The sequence below is a fragment of the Delphinapterus leucas genome, chromosome 4, assembly GCF_059928025.1.
Source record: "Delphinapterus leucas isolate spDelLeu-1000000601 "Yukka" chromosome 4, BTC_Dleu_Yukka2, whole genome shotgun sequence".
In the NCBI taxonomy this organism is placed as follows: domain Eukaryota; kingdom Metazoa; phylum Chordata; class Mammalia; order Artiodactyla; family Monodontidae; genus Delphinapterus; species Delphinapterus leucas.
Window position 1 is genome coordinate 103,543,054 of NC_143132.1, and position 17,246 is coordinate 103,560,299.

At 36.3% G+C, this 17,246-nt stretch overlaps 1 protein-coding gene across 20 annotated transcripts in view; it reads left to right on the forward strand.

Moving 5' to 3' along the window:
• B3GALNT1 (beta-1,3-N-acetylgalactosaminyltransferase 1 (Globoside blood group)) overlaps window positions 1-17,246 on the forward strand; it is a 90,466-nt gene that overhangs the window by 10,887 nt on the left and 62,333 nt on the right. For 19 of the 20 annotated variants that reach the window (XM_022573249.3, XM_089910944.1, XM_089910939.1 and 16 more), the window contains 2 exons: window positions 14,073-14,137; window positions 16,697-16,786. The gene's annotated coding sequence lies outside the window, so the exon portion shown is untranslated. The remainder of the gene's footprint in view (window positions 1-14,072; window positions 14,138-16,696; window positions 16,787-17,246) is intronic. The other variant, XM_089910948.1, reaches the window with a different exon arrangement.

Genomic DNA, 17,246 nt, shown 5'->3' on the forward strand with positions numbered 1-17,246 from the left:
AGAGGGGGAACAAGGGCAGACTCCCTGAGGGAGGGAAAGAGTTTGACACAGTCAGGGATCAGAAAGGAAGCCCTTGTGGCTGAAACAGGGATAGGATGAGGGCAGTGGCAGCTGGTGGGATGGGGGCTTATGTTTTCCTGAGGAGAGACAGGCCTGATAGATCTTCATCAAAAATGTTAACGTTGTGGGACTTCCCTGGCAGTCCAGTGGTTAGGACTCTGTGCTTCCACTGCAGGGGTCGTGGGTTGTTTTTTGTTTTTGTGCTGAGAGCAGTTAAGATTTACTCTCTTAGCAACTTTCAAGTACTAACAATACACTATTGTTAAATGGTCCACACATTGTACGTTAGATTCCCCAGAACACATTCTTATAACTGGAAGTTTGTACCCTTTGACCAACATCTCCCCATTTCTCCCACCCCCTAGTTCCTGGCAACCACCATTCTACTGTTTCTATGAATTAAATGTTTCTAGATTCCACATATAAGTGAGACCATGCAGTATTTGTCTTTCTCTGACTTATCTCCCTTAGCCTAATGATCTCAAGGTCCATCCATGTTGTTACAAATGGCAGGATGTTTTCTTTTTTTTTTTTTGCAGTACGTGGGCCTCTTACACCTGTTAGAATGGCTACCATGAAAAACACACAAGAGATAACAAGTGTAGGGTGATATCTCATTGTGGTTTTGATTTGTATTTCCCTGATGATTAGTGATACTGAACACCTTTTCATATACACGTTGGCCTTTTGTAAATCTTCTTTGGAAAAATGTCTATTCAAGTCTTTTGCCCATGTTTTTTTTTTTTTTTTTTTTTTTTTTTGTGGTACGCGGGCCTCTCACTCCTGTGGCCTCTCCCGTTGCGGAGCACAGGCTCCGGACGCGCAGGCTCAGTGGCCATGGCTCATGGGCCCAGCTGCTCCGCGGCATGTGGGATCCTCCCGGACCGGGGCACGAACCCGTGTCCCCTGCATCGGCAGGCGGACTCTCAACCACTGCGCCACCAGGGAAGCCCTGCCCATGTTTTAATTGGATCTTTTTTTTTTTGCTGTTGGGTTGTAAGAGTTCCTTATGTTTTTTTTTTTTTTAATATTTATTGGAATATAGTTGCTTTACAATGTTGTGTTAGTTTATACTGTACAGCAAAGTGAATCAGCTATATGTATACATATATCTCCTCTTTTTTGGATTTCATATATCCCCTCTTTTTTGGATTTCCTTCCCACTTAGGTTACCACAGAGCACTGAGTAGAGTTCCCTGTGCTGTACAGTAGGTTCTCATTAGTTATCTATTTTATACATAGCATCAATAGTGTGTATATGTCAATCCCAATCTCCCAATTCATCCCACCCCCTTTTTTCCCCCTTGGCATCCATACATTTGTTCTCTACGTCTGTGGCTCTATTTCTGCTTTGTAAATAAGATCATCTATACCAATTTTTTCAGTTTCCACGTATATGGGTTAATGTACGATATTTGTTTTTCTCTTTCTGACTTCACTCTGTATGACAGTCATTAGGGTGTGGAGAAAAGGGAACCCTCCTACACTGTTGGTGGGAATGTAAATTGATACAGCTGCTATGGAGAACAGTATGGAGGTTCCTTAAAAAACTAAAAATGGAACTGCCATGTGACCCAGCAGTCCCACTACTGGGCATATACCCAGAGAAAACCATAATTCAAAAAGACACATGCACCCCAATGTTCACTGCAGCACTATTTACAATAGCCAGGTCATGGAAACAACCTAAATGTCCATCAACAGAGGAATGGATAAAGAAGATGTGGTACATATATACAATGCAATATTACTCAGCCATAAAAAGGAAAAAAATTGGGGCACGGATTTGACCCCTGGTCTGGGAACTAAGATCCCGCATGCTGCATGGTGCAGCCAAAAAAAAAAAAAACGTTAACATTATCTTTCAGCTTTTATTGTCTTTGTGCTTTGTTTTTGCATTCACAGTTCTCTGATGAACATGTATTACATTTGCAATTAGAAACATTTTATATATTTTTTAAATAATTAAATTTACTTTCACTCTGTAGAAAATAACCAACACTTCTGCACCCCAGGAAAGAATATCAGATTATTTTTGCTTAAATAATTGTACCATTGCTGTAACTGAACTCTCTTTTCCATTTCTCTAGAGCCCTTGCATTTGACCTGATCCCTCTGCCCACTCCCCAGTTTATTTTCTTGCGCCCAGCATGTTTTTGATGCAAAATAAAAGGTCCATACCTGCATGAATTATTAGTTACTATTCGTTACTGTTGTTAGTAACTCATATTTCAGATTTTGAGAATGTGAATCTTGAGTGTTTCTGTGTAAAGATGGTAAGGCTGTGATGCTGCTTTACTGTTTGTCTCAAGGTTCAATGGTTGCAAGAAGTTAAAACCCACTCAGAGCAGCTCTGGTCAAGAGGGCTGCAGCAGACTCCCCAGGATAGGAAGGGCAGTGGCCAAGAACATGAGGTTTGGAGTCCTGTTTGATTTTTGTCTCTACCACTTACAGCCTGTAACTTTGGGCAAGTTACTGACTCTTTCTAAGCCTTAGTTTCCTCACCTGTGAAATGTGAACAGTAAAGGTCTTTAAAGCTCCTTAATTCGTGGGCTCTCTTGAAGATGACATGGCTTAGTACCTGGTGCTCTTCCCATAGCTGGGGCATCCAGGGCCAGCACATCATGTGGACACCTGCCTACACTGATTGCACATAGTATCTGAATAAACAGATAATTGATTGGACTGCCAAGCTCTTTTTACATTTCTGTTGAAGTATGGCATGCAGAAAGAAAAGTGTGCAAGTTAGAAGATAAATTATCAGAGTGAACAGACCTGTAGCTACCATCTAGGTACAGAAACAGCACATGGCCAACACCCCAGAAGGTCCCCTCCAGTCTCTCCCAATTATATTTCCTCCTTCTCCCCAGAAGTTACCAGTGTCCTGAATTCTAATGCTTTAGATTACTTCTGCCTGCTTTTCAACTTTGTATAAATCGCATTATAGTGTCTGTTCTTTATGTACCTGGCTTCTTTAGTTCAACCTTATGGTTGAGAGATTCTCCATGATGTCATGTGAGGATGTAGTTTGTTCGTTTTCATTTTGTATAATGTGCTATTCTCTAAATTTCTTTCTTCTACTGTGGGTTGTTTCCAGGTTGGGGCTCTCATAAATAGTGTGCTATTAAAAACTTTAGTGAACATTTTTTGGTGTCCTTATGGACATACACGTTGTTGAGTGTTCTGCCTGAGAGTGTAGTAGCCGTGTCATTGGGTACATGTATGTTATATCTTAGTGAATAACACTAAAAAATTTTCCAAAGTAGTTAAACCAGTTTGTTTAGTTTTTTGGGTTTCCTTTTTTACTTCAAACTACTACTTAAATATTTATTTACTAAATCATCAAAATTAGTTTTGTGATTCAGTGAATACAAAGATATTCTAGGATAGCATTTCCCAAAGTGCGGAATTCTAGTCCTGCCAGAGGCTCTGAAACTTAAAATAGGTTCTTTGTTCAGTTAAGTTTGAGAAACATTGCGTAATATATCCTCTTCTCAGAGAATGTACATTAACATTAAAAACTCTGAAAAGCCCTCCATTAAAAAATAATAGTTTGAATGATTTCCAGTTTTTTGGTCCACAGCCCTTTTGAGGCTCTGTAACACCTGTAGATAAGACACAAATGCAGCCATCTTTGGCTGCCATAAAGTTCTGTGCTTAGTAACTGAGATGTTGGTTCCTTCTCTGAGGACAGTGGTTTCATTTGATGGTTAAAGCATTTGCACGCTTAATAAATCTGGAAGCTGACAACTGTTTTGTCTCTGTAGGTTTTCTGGGCTTTTCTATTATTTGAGATGTTTCTTCAGCTGTTGTTGATCAGCCACCAAATCAACAATAATTACTGGTGGCCTGCTGTGCACCCAGCGTTGTGCTAAACTTGTAAGACAGAGAAGATGGTTTGCTTAATGTAAATTATTTAGAATCTAGTTGGTGAATGCGTGTGCAGTTAATACAATCACAAGTTTATTTTTTATAAAATGGAAATTATTTTTAAATTATAAATATAATTTATTTGTTGACGGTGCTATGTAACATTATTATTTAAGAAGTCAGTAATAAAATAACAGTGTCCATATTGGGCCTTTTTATATTTTTCTGTGCATTGATGTTTTTGGTTTTTCTTTCTGTCCCTCCCCTGGGACATGGGATTTAGAACAGTGTCAGGGTTCAGCCTTCCTAAGTCCTGTGGTCCCACTGTCAGGGAATGAGCCAATCCCAGATCTCAGGCTAGGCCAGCTTCATTTCTGTGCCCTCATAGTGTGTGCATTTATCTGCGTGGCTGAATGTCGTTTAACTTCAGAAACTACAGAGTGCCCTAGTGCTGACTGGTTAATTCATGTTCTCCACATAAACCTCACAGTAAGTAAATTGGTATTGATGATTTATATCTGGAAGGAGACACTTTTGAGAAGTTAACTTCTCCAGGGTCACACAGCCATTAAGTGCTGCAGACAAGATTGAGGGTGAGCCATCTAACTGCATTTTTATTATGCTGCTTTTCCTGTTTTGATAAATTTAAATTACAAAGAAAGCTATAAATATAAGAGAAGGCCTATTTTTCTGTCACCCTGAATTAACAACTGCTAATATTTTAGAGTATTTGTGTCTAATCTATTTTTTCCCATTTTCCCCACACACCCCCTTCATTCCTTCACAGTGACACCCACACTGCTTAGGGTGGAAGGTGTTCCTGCGGTCCCTTTAAAAAATAGTTTTATAGCTGCTTCTGAAAGCTTACCGTTTCTTGTGTGTGGTTTAAAACTGTTTATCTAAATGGTGTCTTTTATATATGTGTAATCATTCAACTTGTATTTTTTACTCAACTTTTTATTTTCAAATTGATACACTATGTACAAATCCAGTAACTATCTTGTAGGATTCCAATGGAAGACAGACCAGCTTTTATTTATCTGTTATCTTATGGATAGACCATTAGGTTACCTCGAATTTTCCACTTTCGTAGTCCCCCTAATGAGCACGCTTGTACATGTCTCCACATGTGTACACGTATGAGAGTTTTTCTAGGGTGTGTTCCCAGAAGAGGAGTGACTGGTTTTCAGTTTTGCTAGATGCAGCCCTGTTCCTTACCAGAGGGGCTGCAACAGTTTGTGCTTCACAGTGTGTGACAAATAGCATTTACTCCAGTACCTGATTAATATTAGACTTTGAGATTTTTCGATGGTTTAAAAATTTTGTATCTGACTTTAATTTGCATTTCCCTGATTACTATTGAGATCAACCCTCTTTTCATGTGCGTTGGCCACTCTTTATTTCCTCTTCTGTGAGCTTCTTGTTCATGTCACTCATTTTCCTTTTGATTTGTAAGTTTTATATAAACTTCATATAAACAGAAAATAATGACAGCAGATTATTACAAATGTATATTATATAATGAATATATATCCAGTCCTTTGTTTTTACTTGTTGTAAATATCTTCTCTGAGCCTGTGGCTCATCAATTTTTTAAAAAAATATTTTATTTTATTTTATTTTATTATTTTTGGTGGCACCACGTGACATGCAGGATCTTAGTTCCCTGAGCAGGGATCAAACCCACGCCCCCTGCAGTGGAAGCATGGAGTCTTAACCACTGGACCACCAGGGAAGTCCCATGTGGCTCCTCTTTTAACTGTGTTCATGGTGTCTTGTCTTATAAGTAGTTTTATATTTTGTTGTGACCCAATCTGTTTCGCCTTTCTTTTATGGGATATGCTTTTTGTGACTTCTTTACAAAGACTTTCCCTGTGCTAAGGTCACAAATCTATTCTGTATTTCTTATCGTGGTATTGGTTTTGCTTTTTTTACATTTAATTCTTTTATCGACTCGGTATTTTATTTTGGAAATATGAATATAATTTTATTTTTTCCACATTTATTCCAAAACAGTTTATTGAATCCTTTCCCCATTGGTTTGAAGAGCCACCTCTGCCATTTTTCAAGTCCCTATGGATGGGTGGGTTTATTTCTGGTCTTGTTATCCAGCTGTTTAATACATTGTTCTATTCCTCTGGTTTAATTACTGAGCTCTGCAAAATATTTGATAGCACCAAATCCACCCGAACACCAACTTCATTCTTTGTTCTCAAAATTTTGGTGGTTATTCCTAGATCATTAAGTTCCTTTCACATAATCCTATGAATTTATTGATCAGTTTGGGGAAGTGGAATCTTACATTGGAATTTTCTTATCCCCGAACACGTTATCTCTCTTGTTTATTCACATCTTTTTTATACTCTTCAGAAATTTTTTTAGTTTTCTACATCAGTGTTCGGCACATCTTTTGTTACCTTTATTTGACGCTGTAGTTTTTGTTGCTATTGTGTTTTTTGTGTTAGATTTTTATTTTATTTATTGTTTTAATGTTTCTGATTTGTATGTAAGCTCATATCCAGCATCTTGGTAAACTTGTTAGTTCAGGCTTCCCTGGTGGTGCAGTGGTTGAGAGTCCACCTGCCGATGCAGGGGACACGGGTTCGTGCCCCAGTCCGGGAAGATTCCACATGCCGCAGAGCGGCTGGGCCCATGAGCCATGGCCGCTGAGCCTGCACGTCCAGAGCCTGTGCTCCGCAACAGGAGAGGCCACAGCAGTGAGAGGCCTGCATACCGCAAAAAAAAAAAAAAAACCTGTTAGTTCTTTTATGTCATCTTTTTCCCCTTGAGTTTTCTATGTAGATGATTATATAATATGAAAATAAGGGCAGTTTTTTCTCTTCCTTGACAATTTTTATATCATATTTCCTCTTCTTGTTTAGGGGATAGTAAGGGTCACTAGAAAAACACCGAATAGTAGAAGTGCTAGAGGGCATCCTTGTCTTTTTCCTGACTTTAATGGAAATACTTCTGAAGTTTCATCATTAAGTTTGCTATGGTTTCTTCAATAGGTTAAGGAACTTCCTTTCTATTCCTAATTTTTTCTTTTTAATAATCACCTGTATTGGTTTTTCATTATTTTCTGTTTTATCTTTATTATTCCTTTTATTTTCTTAGTAATAACATAGGAATTTTTAAAATTTCTTATACTCAGATCATTTATTTTCAATCTGGTTTTTAAAATATGTTATCTGTTAATGCTGATGAAAGAAGACAGACTAAAAACTCTGCATAACATATCACTTCATTTATGTGACATTCTGGTAAAGGCAAAAATATAGGGATGAAAAATATCAGTGGTTGCCTGTACCACTGGGGATTGGATTGATTGGGGAAAGGATTGACTACAAAGGGACACCAGTAGAATGTTTGTTGTGATGGAACTGTTTAATATCTTGATTGTGCTGGTGGTTACATAAGCGTCAAAACTTACAGAACAGTACAACAAAAAGGATGAATTTTACTGTACGTAAATTATAAGCCAGTAAAAAAAAATCACATGGATACAAAAAATATATCACATGGATACAAAAAATACATAAAGTAATTCTACTTTTTAAAAAAGGTACATTATTTTTATGTTTTCTTTTTTCTTTTTTTATAAATTTATTTTTGGCTGCATTGGGTCTTCGTTGCTGTGCATGGGCTTTCTCTAGTTGCAGTGAGTAGGGGCTACTCTTTGTTGCGATGTGCATGCTTCTCATTGCGGTGGCTTCTCTTGTTGCAGAGCATGGGCTCTAGGCATGTGGGCTTCAGTAGTTGTGGCGCTCAGGCTCAGTAGTTGTGGCTTGCGGGCTCTAGAGCACAGGCTCAGTAGTTGTGGTGCACGGGCTTAGTTCCTCTGCAGCATGTGGGATCTTCCTGAACCAGGGATCGAACCCTTGTCTCTTGCATTGGGAAGTGGATTGTTAACCACTGTGCCACCAGGGAAGTCCTAAAAAAGTACATTATTTTTAAAAGTTAATTTTCTGTAAGGATTGTTTTAGTAATACCCAGTGCATTTTCATATGTAGTACTTTTTTAAATGAGGAGGGAAAATTTTTGTTTTCATTGTTTTGAATTTTAATGTATTCAAGTATAAGAGTCAAAATAATATTTAAAAAAATATATAGGTAACAATGTAATATAACAAAGTGATATTACTAAGTAATATAACAAAGTGATGCCAAGTAATATAACAAAGTAGTATAAAAAGGAGTGCTCTCACCTTTCTTTCTTATCCACCGCACTCCTCTCTGTCCACTATGTGTGTCTTTCCACTGTTTTTCATATGTACATACAAATATTGGTTTTATTTTGTATTCCTTTCTAACACAAAAGTTAACATATTATAAACATTGTTCTATATCTTACTTTTTCACTTGATGTATTCTAGAAATCTTTCCATGTCAGTACTTAGAGAACATCCTTATTCTTTTTTTTTTAACTGCTGTAAAGTTTTCTATTGGGTGGATGTATCATGGTTTATGTATGAAATCTCTCATTGTGATCCCTTGGCTTATTTTTAATTATTTACTGTTACAAACAATTTTGCAGCCAATAACCTTATATACATGCATCATTTTGGACATATGCACCTGTATCTGAAATAAACTTCAGGAACAAAATTACTGATAAAATAATAAAAGTATTTGTAATTTGTATAAGTATGTATTTCCAAACTGCCCTCCATAGAGGTGTTACCACTTTTTACTCTACCAGAAATACATGAGAGAGGGAATTTTTTTCTTAACTCTCTTTAGTTTTTATTACTGAAATATTTTAAATTATGTATAGATATTGTGACATTCTACTCCTAAGTATATCAGTGTATGACTCTTAAAAATAGGAAAATATTTTTTAAATTAAAAAAATTTTTAACAGCTTTATTGAGGTATGACTTACATACCATATAATTATTTCATTTTAATTATACAACTGAATGATTTTTACTAAATTTACAGGGTTCTGCAACCATTACCACAGTCAAATTTTAAAATATTTCCATTACCCTAAAAAGATCCTTTATGTCCATTTGTAGTCAGTCACGGATCCACCCCCAGGTAACCACTAACCTACTGCCTATAGGGGCATTTCATATGATAATATGGTCTTTTGTGTTGGGTTTCATTTACTTAGCATAATGTTTTTTAGGTTCACCCATTTTCTGAATTTTTTTTTTTTCTTGAAGTGTAGTTAATTTACAATGTTGTGTTAGTTTCTGGTGTACAGCAAAGTGATTCATTTATATATGTGTGTGTGTGTGTGTGTGTGTATAAATATATATATACACACACATATATATATATACACACACACACATAAATATTCTTTTTCATTATGGTTTATTATAGGATATTGGATATAGTTCCTTGTGCTATACAGTAGGAACTTCTTTATTTACTTTATATATTGTAGTTTGTATCTGCTAATCCCAGACTCCTAATTTATCCCACATCCCCTTTCCCCTTTGGTAACCATAAGTTTGTTTTCTGTGTTGGTGAGTCTGTTTCTGTTTTGTAAATAAGTTCATTCGTATCATATTTTAGATTCCACATATAGATGATGCCATATGATACTTGTTTTTCTCTGTCTGACTTCATTTAATGTGATAATCTCTAGGTCCATCCATGTTGCTGCAAATGGCATTATTTCACTCTTTTCTGTGGCTGAGTAGCATTCCATTGTATTCCACATTTTCTTTATCCATTCATCTGTCAATGGAAATTTAGGGTTGCTTCCACGTCTTGGCTATTGTAAATAGTGCTGCTGTGAACATTGGGGTGCATGTATCTTTTCAAACTAGAGTTTTTTTCAGGATATATGATGAGGAGCAGGTTTGCTGTATCATATGGTAACTCTAGTTTTAGTTTTTTAAGGAACTTCCATACTGCTTTCCATAGTGGCTGCAACAGTTTGCATTCTCACCAACGGTGTAGAAGGGTTCCCTTTTCTCCACTCCCTCTCCAGCATTTATTATTTGTAGACTTTTTGATAATGACCATTCTGACCAGTGTGAGGTGATACCTCATTGTAGTTTTGATTTGTAGTTCTCTAATAATTAGTGAAGTTGAGCATCCTTTCATGTGCCTATTGGCCAGCTATATGTTTTCTTTGGAGAAATGTCTGTTTAGGTCTTCTGCCCATTTTTTTTATTGGGTTGTTTGTTTTTTTGTAACTGAGTTGTATGAACTTTTTGTATATTTTGGAAATTAAGCCCTTGTCAGTCAGTTACATCGTTTTCAGATATTTTTCCCAGTCTGTAATTTGTCTTTTTGTTTTGTTTATAGTTTCTTTTGCTTTGCAAAAGCCTGTAAGTTTAATTATATCCCATTTGCTTATTTTTGCTTTTATTTCTATTGCCTTGGGAGACTGACCTAAGAAAACATTGCTACAATTTATGTCAGAGAATGTTTTGCCTATGTTCTCTTTTAGGAGTTTTATGGTGTCAAATCTTATATATAAAGTCTTTAAGCCATTTTGAGTTTATTTTTGTGTATGGTGTGAGGGAGTGTTCTAACTTCATTGGTTTACATGCGGCTGTCCAGCCTTCCCAACACCACTTGCTGAAGAGACTGTCTTTTCTCCATTGTATATTCTTGTCTCCTTTCAAAGATTAATTGACTATAGGTGTATAGGTTTATTTTTGGGCTTTCTGTTCTGTTCCATTGATCCATATGTCTGTTTTTGTGCCAGTACCATGCTGATTTTTTGTTGTTGTTTTTTTTTTTTTTTGCGGTATGCAGGCCTCTCACTGTTGTGGCCTCTCCCGTTGCGGAGCACAGGCTCTGGACGTGCAGGCTCAGCGGCCATGGCTCATGGGCCCAGCCGCTCTGCGGCATGTGGAATCTTCCCGGACTGGGGCACGAACCCGTGTCCCCTGCATTGGCAGGCGGACTCTCAACCACTGCGCCACCAGGGAAGCCCATGCTGTTTTGATTACTGTAGCTTTGTAGTATTGTCTGAAGTCTGGGACAGTTATGCCTCCAGCTTTGATCTTTTTTCTCAGGATTGCTTTGGTAATTCTGGGTCTTTTGTGATTCCATATAAATTTTAGGATTATTTGTTCTGGTTCTGTGAAAAATGTCACGTGTAATTTGATAGGGATCACATTAAATCTGTAGATTGTCTTGGGTAGTATGGCCATTTTAACAATATTAATTCTTCTAATCCAGTAGCATGGTATATCTTTCCATTTCTTTGAATCAGCTTCAGTTTCCTTTATCAATGTCTTATGGTTCTCAATATATAAGTCTTTCTCCTCCTTGGTGAGGTTTATTCCTAAGTGTTTTTCTTTTTTGGTGCAATTTTATAAGGGATTTTAAAAAAACTTTCCCTTTCTACATTTCATTGTTAGTGTAAAGAAATGCAACAGATTTCTGTACGGTGATTTTGTATCCTGCTAACATACTGAGTTTGTTTATCAGTTCTAGTAGTTTTTGTGTGGAGTTTTTTATGTATGGTATCATGTCATCTACATATAATGACAATTTTTACATCTTCCTTTCCAACTTGGATACCTTTTATTTCTTTTTCTTCTCTGATTGCCGTGGCCAGGACTTCCAATACTACGTTGAATAGAAGTGGTGAGAGTGGGCATCCTTGTCTTCTTCCAGATTTTAGTGAGAAGGTTTTAAGCTTTTTACCAAGTATTATGTTGGCTGTGGGTTTGTCAAAAATAGCTTTTATTATGTTGAGATATGTCCCCTCTGTACTCACTTTGATAAGAGTTATTAACATGAATGTATGTTGAATTTTATCAGACGCTTTTTCTGCATCTGTTGAAATGATCATGTGGTTTTGTCTTTTCTTTCGTGGATGTGGTGTGTCACATTGATTGATTTGCATACGCTGAACCATCCTTGTGACCCTGGGTTGAATGAATCCAACTTGATCATGTTGTATGATCTTTTTTTTGTGTTCTTGAATTCGGTTTGCTAGTATTTTGTTGAGAATTTTTGCATCTATATTCATTAAAGATATTGGCCTGTAATTTTCTTTTTTGGTGCTTTGTCTGATTTTGGTATCAGGGTGATAGTGGCTTCATAGAATGACTTTGGGAGTGTTCCCTCCTCTTCAGTCTTTTGGAAGAGTTTGAGAACGATTGGTATAAGTTCTTCTTTGTATGTTTGGTAAATTCCCCAGTGAAGCCATCCCCATGTTCTGAATTCTTAAATAAAATGTTATAGCCAAACAAAGTATCAGTACTTTGTTTCTTTTTACAGCTGAATAGTATTCCATTGTATGGATATAGCACATTTATTTACCCAGGAACATTTTCAGTTAACATCATCACACCTAACAAAATAAATAATCCTTTTCACATCACCTAATATCAACATTGTCTTCAGTTTCTGCAGGATCCAGTCTGGGATCATACACTGCAATTGTGTATGTCTCTTAATCTCTTTTAATATTGAGGCATCCCTTGTTTTACGGGATTGACTAGCTGTAGACACCATGCTAGTTGTCCCATAGAACACCCCACCTCCTGGGTTTGTTGGAGTGTTTCTCTGTGGAGTTCTTAGCTTGTTCCTCTGTTCTCTGTATTTCATATAAAATGTGATTAGATTCCAGTTAAACATTTTGGCTAGGATGTACACTTCACATTGTATTTCATTTGGAGACACATAGTATGTGTTTGTTCCATTATTTATGCTGAGATTGATGATTGGATGAGAGTGGCAGCATTCCTTCACTGTGAATTTTATGTTTTTTTCAGTCCTTACAAGTAAAAAGTAATCTTTGTGGTGTTACTTTGGTACCATACAATGTCTAATTCCCCATCAATCTTTCATTTGATGATGAAAACACTGATTGATAATCATTGCCTGAATCAGTAATTTCATGAAAGGTTGCAACATGATAGTTTTCTTATTCTGTCATCCTGTCTACATTCATAATTGGCAGTTTTCTATAAAGAAGAGCTTCTCCTTTTCACTTGGAGCTATTTGTCTTCCCTGAACTACAAATCACTCTTTAAAACAAAACAACAAGAGAAAAAATTTGACTTGTCTTCTCCCCCAGTAATTTTCAAGTAAGGGACTGGTATAATATCTTCCTCATTGAAATGTTATACATTGCTGGTATTCAGTTGCATGTATTTTATGATTACCACTGTGGTGTTCTCTTTAAGTTTATGGATTAAACAGAAGTTGGGTGTGTAAGAGTTTTGAGTTTCCTGACAGGATTTTTTGTCTGTTTGTTTATGTGTTTTTCAAGATATGTTTTGGTAGTTTAGCTGAAGTAATACTGTGATCAGATAATGGGGCCTGTGTTAAATTAAGTTTTGAATTTTGGAGACAGCTTATGTAACCTAATATGATCAGTTTTCTTTTTAGTATAATCATTTTATTTATTTTTATATATTTGTTTTTTTTGGCTCACTGGGTCTTTGTTGCTGCACACGGGCTTTCTCTAGTTGCAGCGAGCGGTGGCTTCTCTTGTTGAGGAGCATGGGCTCTAGGCATGCGGGCTTCAGTAGTTGCAGCATGCAGGCTCAGTAGTTGTGGCATGCAGGCCCCAGAGCATGCGGGCTTCGGTGGTTGTGGCATGCAGGCTCAGCAGTTGTGGTGCATGGGCTTAGTTACCCCGCAGCCTGTGGGATCTTCCCAGACCAAGGATCAAACCCGTGTCCCCTGCATTGGCAGGTGGATTCTTAACCACTGTGCCACCAGGGAAGCCCATGATCAGTTTTTTAGTAAATGTTTCGTGTGGTCTTGAAAATAATATTCCTGTTCTTTTTAATTGAATGAAAGGTACTAAATCAAGACTATTAATAATAATAATAATTTTATTTGAAACACTTCCATCCTTATTTTTTTCTGCTTGATGTATTTAGTTATTTAGAGAGATTTGTTAAAAATCTCCTATTAGGATTATAGATTTTCCCATTTGTACTCATACTTTTCAGAGTTGGCTTTATGTATTTTGAGACTATGTTTCTATGTTTCTATAGCTTCATGATTGTTAAATTATCTTGATCTGTGTGGAATGTATATGTTGGTTCCTTTTATTAGTAACAAAATCTCCTTGTCCCTTTTAAATGCTGTTCATTTAAATACATGATGTTAATAAATAACTACAGCAGATTTCTGATTGGCATTTTCCTGATTTTTAAAAAATTTCCTAATTTTTAAACTTTTTGTGTTGTTTTGTTTTAGGCATGTATCTTATAAGTAGTATATGGCAGAGTTTTAAGCCAATCTGAGAGTCTGTTTTCCAGTAGGTGAGTTTACGTTTATATTTACTCTGATATTGGATGCATTTAAATTTACTTTTGCCACCTCCTTCTGTGGTTTTCCATTTGCCATGCATTTTCTCTGCTTTTTTCCTTTTTTCCTGCCCTCTGTTGAGTTGATAGCTTGCTTTGTTTCTTTTATTTCTTAATCTGTGTGGAATGTATATGTTCAGTATCTGTTCTTTCAGGGTCGTCACTCTAAAGGTTAATACACATTATTAAATGAAACTCTTTTTAAAGCAACCACATCATTTTTATATAGTATTTTGGTTTCACTTTTTTAACCACACCAAAAAACACTGTTTTTGTTCTTCGCTCTCTCTCTCTCTCCTTTTACTATGTATATTTATTAGTTTTCATTATTTTTCAATAATCTCTTTACTTACCTTTGTTTCTTGAATTCCGTTCCTTCCTCCTGAGTTCATTTTTCTTCATACTAAAATACATTCCCTTGGTACTCCTTTTAGCTAGAGTTTGTGCACTTTATAAGTCCTAGTCCATTTCACAGTGTTTTTATTTCACCTTCATTTTACTTGAACTCTAAAATTCACCTGTAAAATATGTACAGTAAAACCAGTTGGCCCACAATATAGGGTTATTGGGGGGAACTAATAAAATTTGTTGAAATACTTTATAAACGGTTTTGTGTGTGTACGTAATGCTATTATTATTAGCTAATATACATCCTATTAGAGTTATATTAGAATTACAGTGTTTTGAATGGATTTTAAAAATCATTGCTTACTGTACTTAGTTAATATTTACTGAGACAAAAGAGAATAATACCTACTAGAAATATCATGAATTGTACATGCTCACACCTTGGGAGAAGAGATGAGATAAGGTGAAACTCGGGATCCTAACTGCTAGCTTAGGGTTACTCCCATTCATTGGAACTTTGAGATACGCAAGCATGAAGTCCAATTTTTTTACTTTGTTTTTATCTATTTACAAAGACAGTACACAAATAGTGTGGAAAATCCAAATGATAAAAGAAAGAGAGAAAGAAATCTTCCAGGAAGTCCATAGAATTGAAACCATTGACATATTGGGACACATCCTTCCAGACATCTTGCTCTGCATGTGTGGCTATGTGGATTCTGGAGACTTGTCTTTTCATCTTTCAAAAGGAATCATACTACATATGCAATTTTGCTACTGCATTTTTCACTAAGTAATATATCAAGAGAATATAGCTAAGTATCATTGCATGTAATGAATAAATGTGTACCGTTGTATGGATGTATCATAATTTTGTTTAACCAATTCCCTATTGGGAGACTTTAAAATAATTTTTTATATTATAAATTATGCACAGTTGCCTGATTATTTCTTTAAGATAAATTGCTAGCAGTGATACTGGTCAAAGAGTGTGCACATTCAAGTCTTTGATACATGTTTAATAAATCTCTCCAAAAAGTGCACAAGAATGCCTCTTTTCCTCACACAAACTAAGTATTGTCATTTTTCCCCCTTAATTTTCCAGTTTCAGATTTTTGTCAATATCTCTGCTTACTTGTGAGCTTGAATATCTTTTCTTGTTTTATCGTTCATTTGTAATTCTTTTGAGAACTTCCCCTTTGGCTGTTTATTCTCTTTTTGCATTCATCCATTTCTTATTAAGCTGTATGAACTCTTATTTGGCTTATAAATTATTATAAATATCTTATTTTTTCCCTGTTTTTTTTTTAATCTTTTAACCTTGTTTGTGCTTTTTATCGCGTTGTTTTTTTGCTTTTCAACCTTGTTCAAGAACTTTATGAAATTTTTATTTGATCAAAATTTCTTTTATGAGTTCTGGGTTGTTTCCTTAGATGGGATAACTAAAAGTTCTTCCCCACTTCAAAACTGTTAAATGTTCATTTGTATATTTTGTGTGTCTGTGCTCCTAGCAGTTTATTTTTCTCCCATTTGAATCTTTAATCCATTTGGAGTGTTTTTGGTATAAGGAGTGATACATATCAGTGCCTTCCTGTTTGTCACATCCTGTTCTGGTTTTTAAATTTGACTGATGAAAATCAATATATGAGCATCGTAAAGCATGGCAGGAATTGAGATGTGCTTCATAGTTTTCAGTTTACTAATGTGTCTTGGGTATTTGTAAGTAGAGAAAGAGGTTCAAAGGGGAGGGAGTGGATTGGGAAGTGGTAGTTGACAGTCTCATATCAGGGTTACCTTCTGTGTATGTGTGTGGAACAGAGAATTAAAGAGAGGATACCAGCAGAGTGTCTCTTAGAAGTTTCGTGTTTCACTTCTTTTAGTGACCCTGAGTTCTTTATGAAAGTGGAAGTGGAACTGGTAGGATGTCGTAAGACACCATCTGACGTGAGGACTTAGAGGTTTTACGTCTTGAATACCAAGTGCTCTTCTTCCCTGATGAACCCATGAACTCTCTGAATTCTGTGGATTCGTGGGCTTTTTTTAACGTTTTATTTCAGCATATGTTCAGAAAGAAATTGGAATGGGGAAGGGGTTCCGTTCCCCTCTTTGACGTCTAATTCCCTGACCCATAAGTAGATGCTGTTAAGTTTCTTATGTATCTTACAGAAATTTCAAGCACTATTTTTGACTACTTGCTACTGAATGTTCAGTCGATGAAATTGAAGGTCTTTCACTCAGAAGAAATAAATCAAGAAGGTAAGAAATAAAATCTTTTGACGCTTTGAAACATTCATCAAGTAAGAAGAATTCATCAAGATTATTTCTTTAGGATAATCCCTTTTGACAATAAAAATCAATTTAGTGAACATAAACAGGATGGAATAGCCGCAAAGGGTAGAACACGGGCCATCTGTTAATTCACACTGTATTAACATCTTCATTCTGTAGAGATGAGGAAACTGAGGCTTCCAGAAGTAAGTAACATACCCATAGCTCTCCCTGGTTGGCAAAGGACAGAACTAGGTGTGGGCTCTGGTCTCTGCCTTTGGAGCCACCTGTGTTGTGGGTAACCTGAAGTCTGTTCCAGCCAGTCCTTGAAAGACCTTCCCCCACTTTTGGAATAGATAGTTCCTGTTCTTTTTGCTGCTACTTTATTTTCTTCGTAGGCCCATAAGCAGTAGACATCATAACTACAGACACAATTTCACATTTATGA